General features: G+C 37.6%; 1 long non-coding RNA gene and 1 pseudogene across 1 annotated transcript; both read right to left on the bottom strand.

Annotated features, from left to right (window-relative positions):
• The window catches only part of LOC107683562 (telomerase Cajal body protein 1-like), a 15,181-nt pseudogene extending 13,381 nt beyond the window's left edge, over nucleotides 1-1,800 (bottom strand).
• Nucleotides 1,801-3,308: 1,508 nt separating this feature from the next.
• Nucleotides 3,309-4,311, bottom strand: LOC107683561 (uncharacterized). Its single transcript, XR_001633733.1, has 2 exons — nucleotides 4,230-4,311; nucleotides 3,309-3,913 (listed from the first exon to the last, which is right to left on the bottom strand). It is a non-coding gene; the product is annotated as an uncharacterized LOC107683561 (long non-coding RNA).
• Nucleotides 4,312-6,841: the final 2,530 nt, after the last annotated feature.

Here is a 6,841-nt window from a genome sequence, read left to right as displayed (position 1 = left end):
TTGGTTTTGAGACTTTAGTCTTTGCAACTTCAGGGATCTTATCTATGCACAATCAGCTTGTAACACTCCAAAGAGAAAGGAAAACTTGAAATCACATCATATGACCCCTTTAAGATCCATCTTTACTAAAAACCCAGCTGAATAAAATTATTTCCTCTGGGGGTTAAAAAACTACACAACCAAATCCAATTATATACATATATTTAAACATGTATGCACCAGTCGACCATGGCTTGTTCCCTGGAGGCAATTGAGGCACTATTCACTACTTGAATGCTACCTGCTGACTATCTGTGATTAAAGGCAGCTATACTGGACATGTGAACAATATTCAATGGCATTCACTTGACGAACCATGTAAAAAAAATGAACCCTGAACTGTTCAATCACATTTTATTTCAGATCCAAGAAAAATAACATCACATCCAAATTTTTGGAAGGAACCAGCAGTTCACTTGCAGAGTGCTGCCTAACTACAAAATTGGATGCATATGAAAAACTAAAGGACAAGATCCATGTAATTCTTTAAATATGGCAGTAGGAGTACCACATATGGAGTTTATATCGCATATTAAGACATCAGAGGGGCATATTGACAGCGTGCCAAACAGGACGCTGTAAATCAGACGTTAAGACAACGGCCTCACCTTCCTCTAAAGTCGCAGCTGCACCTTGGCTCCCACATGTGTCTGCTGAAGGCACCACAGCCATCTGTATCATTTGTAAATCAAGACCTACATCTTCCTGCTCCAGTCGAGGCTGTTTTGCTGCTGGTGGTGCTTCCTCTTCTCCTTCCACCTCTCCCTGATGATAAGCCTCATGAGGAGGTTCCCCATCAGCTTCTGCGTCCTGCCCTGCACCACCATCACTGCTCTGAGCTGCACCGGACATCTCTGTGTTTAGTGGCCTGTAGAACATGCACAAATTATATCATTTCAGTCATGGATTTCACATACAGTGGCAGTGAGCGTTTAACTATCGCACAACAATGTGCAATAAGATATACAGTACTTTGTATTTTGTTGTAAACCATATTATTTACATTAGACTCAGTAAAAACAGTGATATCTCTTATAATTATATGAAACTCATTTATGAAACCCATAAATTCCTTACTAAATTCATAGTTTCTGCTATATGCATATCAAAGTTTCAAAAGAAAATAGGCAGAAAATCCTACCTTAGGAATCCTTTACCTTTTGATCAACAAAATAATGTATAATTTATAAACGATAATGAATAGTGATGTGTTTTTTGCACAATTTTACAAAACACTTTACATACAAAACACATTTAATATAAACAATATATAACATATATATTGTAAAGAAATATGTATTGTTGACTATAATAAGAGTTTTTTTCTACACACAGACATATATAATGCATCATTTTATATATAGCCTATATATACAGGATAATTCGTTTTTACCTCCAGAAACCACAACTGCTAGATTACATGGAGCTACTGTCCTAATAAAACTAATATACATATTGTAATATATAGAAAGTTTTCAGGTTTTTGCGGTTGCATTCTTAAAAAGTTTTTCCAGTGTAATAGCATTTTGACTCGTCTAGCCAAAAAGAGTCACTCTACCTGTTGTTTCTTTAATTCGTATCAGTCGTGTCTTGTGCTCTGGATCTTACAAATCAGACAAAATTCCTCAGTGTATGTGTTTGACTAAATTCAGACGAGTTTCCGAGCAGCTCAACCATAAGCGCGTCGTGTTTGTAAGCACAGGGCGCCGCCATGCCTGCATATTATGCGTTGCGTTGCCAGGTCACCTGACTCTCGCGATATTTGCGTCGTACTCCGCTTCTACACAGATGGGACGTTTTGGACAGAAATCCAACTTTTCCCCCCCCCCCCCCTCAAAAGAACCACATAAGCTAATACACCGTGTTTTATAAAAAAGGGTATTTATATATTTACTATATTTCCAACGCAATATTTAATTCTAATTTTGAATCAGTATTTCAGTTATTTAAACGTTTTGTAAATTGTCCAGTGAATTTTTGTAAATACTATATACACTCATGAGTTGCAGACATGTCATAAGTTGTTTTATAAACTTACATTTTATGTAAAGCAGGTTACAGAGGTAGAAAAATGACAACTGGCCCCCTATTTTTTTTTATGTAAAACCCCCCCCCCCCCCCCTCAAAAGAACCACATAAGCTAATACACCGTGTTTTATAAAAAAGGGTATTTATATATTTATTACTATATTTCCAACGCAATATTTAATTCTAATTTTTAATCAGTATTTCAGTTATTTAAACGTTTTGTAAATTGTCCAGTGAATTTTTGTAAATATTATATACACTCATGAGTTGCAGACATGTCATAAGTTGTTTTATAAACTTACATTTTATGTAAAGCAGGTTACAGAGGTAGAAAAATGACAACTGGCCCCCTATTTTTTTTTATGTCAACTGCTAAATAGAGAGAAACGTCCACACAAGTGCTTCATTCTGAAGTATTTATTGTTTTTCTTCAAACAAACCAGAAACCCCCAAAACTATTTACATAATGAATATTCAAACATTATTGTCAAAATGGTTTATGACCTTGTATCTCTGGAAATCTCAAAAGACATCCACCTCAGGTTGCGTGTGATAGATAGTAAGGATGACTAGTATAAGCTCTTATGATTAAGAATCAGCCAGTGCCACTGTTATTCAGTTGATCACTTTAACATGAACACACAGCTCTGTGACAGTCAATACAGTATTGTTGCTTCACACACTGAATCAATATGAGAAACATGTATTTTTATCTTCATTAACATTTTAAAACATGGGTTTTTGCATACCAGTAAAGACATTAGGCATCTCTAGTTTAATCTGACCTGTAACATTACACAATTAATCATCTTAAAAGGGCAATACCGTACTCCGAGAGTGACCTATGTGCAGCACCTCCACCAACAAATCCCATCCTTTCTGATCTTTAGCTCAGTAACAGCTGAAGCTGACACTCAAGCATGTGTTAGTAAAAGTACTTCTACACAGCCACGTCTATTTTGAGCTCAAAAATGAAGACATTTGACACACAATTCTGACCTGGAAACTTTTTTGCTGCCTTTGAGTATTGAAAATGCAAAGCAAAAACGGTTTTAACATTAGGGTGTATCATCATACTTGCCCAGTTACAACCAAGAATTAATTACACGTCTTTTGTGGGGATCATTTGAAATGTTATATAAATCATTTCGCAGGTTCATAATGTTTCAAGGGTTTCTTAAATAAAATCACACGCTATTATGTCACAGAGCTAGTCTCGCTGACTGTTAACACTTTTTTTTGTTTGTTTTACTCATCTTAAGTGTGCCTTAACAGGCAAAACTGAACTGTTAAGGCATGTCATAAAAGAGAAGAAAAGAAAAAAGAAAAAAAAAATCTAACAAAACTGAAACCCAACAGAGAAAGGGAAAAGGGTTATATACATTATTTACATGGCAGCCAGAGATGAAGTGTAGTAGAACTGTGTTAAGCCATGTCAGCGAGTGTGTGATCAACAATTCATTTTTTGGACGTGTGTATGCAGGTGTATTTCAGTTATTAATGTGTGTGCGGTGTTTGACCCTGGCTGCACTCGAGCAGAACTATTCTGTGCAGGTTCTAGATCTCATAGTTCGCTGTTCCAGCATTCACAGTTCACTCCCTCCTCCTAGCAAGGAAACACGTTCCTCTGAGTAGTCCGAATATGGTGCAAATGAAACTACAGGCCTCCACTTCTTCCAGGGCTTTTAGTTCTTGTCATGCAGTCATCATTTCACGTGCTGTTTGGAATTCCTGACCTTGGGATCTTTCTCTGAAGGATGAGGACAGGAATTAAGGGGAGGTGGAGATGCAACACGAAGCACTGGAGAGCCTCCGTCTTCATCAGAAGATCTGGAACAGCAAAGATCTAATCAAAACAGAGAAAACGAGGAAGAATACAATTTTTTAAAAAACAATCTGAGGAACATCACATCATTTAAGAAAAAAACAAACAAATCAGGAGTAGATCTAAGTGTTTTTTTAAGTGTAAAAACTAAAAAAAATACAGTTTTTGGCTAGGATGTTCTGGGAGTTGCCAAGTCTTTTCTTGTTAGTAGAACAAACCTTACCTTAAAGTGGCTCAACAGTTATTACTTTTGAAAGGAATAGGGGAAGGAAAAACAATAAATGGATGAAACAATAAATGAATGAACATATATAACCAAACAAATGAATGTCATTACCAAACAGACGGTCTTGCAGCACAGTAACCACTTCAAGCCAAAGGTGAACTTCAGCCATGCAGTCAGCAGGTGGCGATAAAGCTGATGGCAAAAAAAAAAAAAAAAAACATTTTGCGTTGGCTTGCACCCTGGACCGAGCAGTTGAATCCTTTTTACATAACGGAGAACACTGTTGAGTGAATCTGTTCTGAATCTCCACATTGTCACCAAGTTTGGAGACTGTATGTATAGTCTTAAATATCAACATTGTTCAGTGAAAATCCTCCATGGGAAAATTCCAAGGATTTTTCCACAAGTCCTAATGTGTCTGAAACGTCCCTTATCCATTTACGGTTAAAGCTTGCGTGGTGGCGTTCTCAAGCAGACTGAGAAACAACCACCTTAAGGAAAACGAGTCTCATGCAAGGGCGTCAAAATCTCTCGAAGCGTCCATCTGCTGACAGAAAGCGGGCATCTTGCGTTCTGTCTGCGCTCTCCGAGCCCAAGTGAAAGTTCCTCACAGTTTTAAGCAAAGGAAAAGTGCAGTGAGGGTATCAAGGCAGTGCTAGTCCCTTTGTTATCTTTATGAAGATGATGGCCATGACACCCCATCCCCTCTCAGAGAGAAGTATGTGTACGATCACACTGTCCAAGGAATTATCTGGCAGATCTGAGGTCATACACATGTTCTTTTGTTGTTCTTCTCATCAACATCCATCACAGATATGTCCATCCAAAATAATCCACAAGCCAAAAAATGATTGGGTAAAAGGGACAAATGTTAAAGCATTCAATATGCATCTTGCAGTACCAAGAGGTCATCTGTGCTGTCTTGATTTTTGCCTTCTTTCCAGGTACATAAAGCATTTCTTCTGTCTTGATGATCAATTTGATTCCATTACAAAGAAAGATTAGTCAAAGGTAAACAAACAAACAGAAGTTCACTAAACAAATATGGTCGCCTTTATGATTCTTAAAAACACACCCTGTCCGTGAGATAAAGGTACATGTAGAAATCTTTGATGTAATTCCATTACTTGTGTTCCAGCAATCCAAGTTTGTTTCAGTCAGCAAGTTATATAGGCTGCGCTCATATCCACATGCAAAGGAAGGGGCTGACATCATGCCATTAAATTCCCCCCGACAAAATGATTCTTAACTGCAGAATCGCATATTTAATCACCACAAAAATAAAGGGGGGAAAAGCACCCACAAACGTCTGTGTGGTTTGTAAACAACCAAAACTCCAGTATGGAATAGAATATCTTTTAAGTTCTCATTTTCATAGTCAAAGTCTGTATGAACAGGATTGTAGAGGCAGTGTGTTTTTGTGGTAAGCTTTTCGATTTCGCTCCTGATGATGTCCTGCTGATTACGCTTTAATATCCCGTGTTGAGCAACTCCATCTACACCGTTACATTTTTGGAATACATTCAACTTTTTTTTTTTTTAAGAATGAAAGAAAAAAGTACACAAATGCACTTCACATGGTGGCAACTAAAAAAAGTTTTCAAACAAACGAACAAAAATAGTAGCAGCCCCAAGTGCTCTTCCTTTTGTAGTCCAATACTTTGTTTATATTCATAGATTCATATATAATCATATATAACATTAAAAGAAAAAATAAATCACCATCATTGTCGTCGACAACAACAATGAACAAGTAACAAAATATACAAACATTTTGTGCACTGCTGAGTGCACTTGCACAGTTTGTTGCGATCTTTTTTTTTTTTTTTTCAGCCAGAAATAGTCAAAACCTCAGTCACTCGCGAGCAAGAGTGGACAGAAAGGCAATGTTAGGTCACATCCTCCAAATATCAAACATTTTTCATCCAAGCATCCCCAGGCTACAATAAAACTGTACAGAGATAGGCTCTTGGTTCATAAGCATGGGAGGCATGTGGGGGCGGAGCCTTCCAAAGGAAACCACGCCCCTTTGCTAAAAAATAATGTCTCAATGGCAGCAATGAAGTCTAATCATTCGCCCTTTAGTTCTTAGGCACACATGTGGGGACAGAAAAACACCACACACACGAAGCAACGTACGTACCACAAGTAACCATTTCCTAAAGGTATACAAGATTGAGCTCTTCAACAACACACAAACAAAACAATGCTGCTAATAACATGTTCTTAAACCTCACAGAGGCAAAGATGAGGCAGGAAAAGACATCTCTTGCACTCCCTACCATGAAAACTAAGAGTGCTGGTTGGCGTAAAATGGGCTAAAGCTTTTGTGTTTGAAGCTAGAGGTCTTTCTTTGTTGGGGAATTGAAGGGCTGGTGAAAGAGGATGTGTTGTGCCGATGCCCCCCTCTCTCTGTCTTTCTTTCTTTCATTTGTTCGCTCACATACTGCACATTTACAAGAGGAGTAATACACACAGTTCCTCTTGCACACAAGCATTCACATTCACACATTCGGTTCATTAAAAAAAGAAAAGAAAAATCAATCTGAATGACGAAATGGCCTCTTTTGATCATACGTCTAAGTAAGCAATTTAAAAAAAAATACATTGTGCAGACTGGTATGTTTTAAACGCTCACGCGCGCACTCTCTCATTTTCATCTCGAACAAACATGCGTGTATAGACATACACACACAGGCACACAATCACAAAAATATTCATCT

This window comes from Sinocyclocheilus anshuiensis, unplaced genomic scaffold (genome assembly GCF_001515605.1).
Source record: "Sinocyclocheilus anshuiensis isolate Anshui unplaced genomic scaffold, SAMN03320099.WGS_v1.1 scaffold874, whole genome shotgun sequence".
NCBI lineage: Eukaryota > Metazoa > Chordata > Actinopteri > Cypriniformes > Cyprinidae > Sinocyclocheilus > Sinocyclocheilus anshuiensis.
The sequence above is the reverse complement of the archived record's forward strand: the minus strand, read 5'-3'. Positions and strand labels throughout refer to the sequence as shown.